This window comes from Macrosteles quadrilineatus, unplaced genomic scaffold (genome assembly GCF_028750875.1).
Source record: "Macrosteles quadrilineatus isolate MER2022 unplaced genomic scaffold, UCM_ALF_1.0 Scaffold_1__1_contigs__length_201487025, whole genome shotgun sequence".
NCBI lineage: Eukaryota > Metazoa > Arthropoda > Insecta > Hemiptera > Cicadellidae > Macrosteles > Macrosteles quadrilineatus.
Window position 1 is genome coordinate 160,708,326 of NW_026542594.1, and position 933 is coordinate 160,709,258.

Sequence of the window (933 nt, forward strand, 5' to 3'; positions counted from 1 at the left end):
CTTATAGTTGGTCACGCTGATTGTGAAGTGGATAGGCAAATTGAAAAATGTGTGAGAAGTATGGTGTTGAAAGAAGAGTGTGTTTTAACACTAGCATTTAAAGAATTCACTGGTTGCATCGTTTTGGAAATTTTATTGCTGACTTTTATCCAGTTTCCTGATATTTATAAATGGGGAAAAGAAATGAAATTAGAAATTGCAAAACAACATAAACTGAAAGGTGTACAATTGTTTCAAATGGGGAGGTGGAGGGATGCGTTTTTGAGGTTCAATAAGTCAGTTAAACTTTTAATTACTCTGGGAATCGAAGAAGACAGTGAAGCTAAGAGTTTATATGTCCAAGCTTGCAACAACATGGCTTGGTGTCATTTGAAGGCAGACAGCATAGCTCACGCTTTAACACTTTGCAACAAAGTTCTAAACATTGAACCTGAAAATGTAAAAGCATTACTCAGAAGATCAGAGTGCTACACAAGACTGAACGACACGGAGCTGGCAGTCATGGACTTGAAACAAGTAAAAAAGCTTGAACCTAACAATGGTGTCGCTAGGGAAAGACTGATAACGCTCCAACATAGACTAGAGTTAGAGAATATTAAATATGCTAATGTTATAAAAAGAATGTTCCAGTAGAGGGAGGAGTTTATATTGATTTGTTACGACATGAGTAATGTTATTGTATACTATGTACAGATATTAAATACCCAAAGCCATTGTAAAAATTCAGTATTTTGTTGTTTGTTGACCAAAAATGTTTAACTTGACCAAAAATTATTTTAAATTGAGAGCCTGATTCAGGTAAGTCTCTGTACAATTTTTAATGTCATCATTTTGCAACAGTCTTGTGGTAAACAAAAAAGCTTTTTGCTAGTGTTTATCTTTAATTAGAATAGACTAGCTGTGTGTCCGTTCTACGCACGGGGATCTTATAGT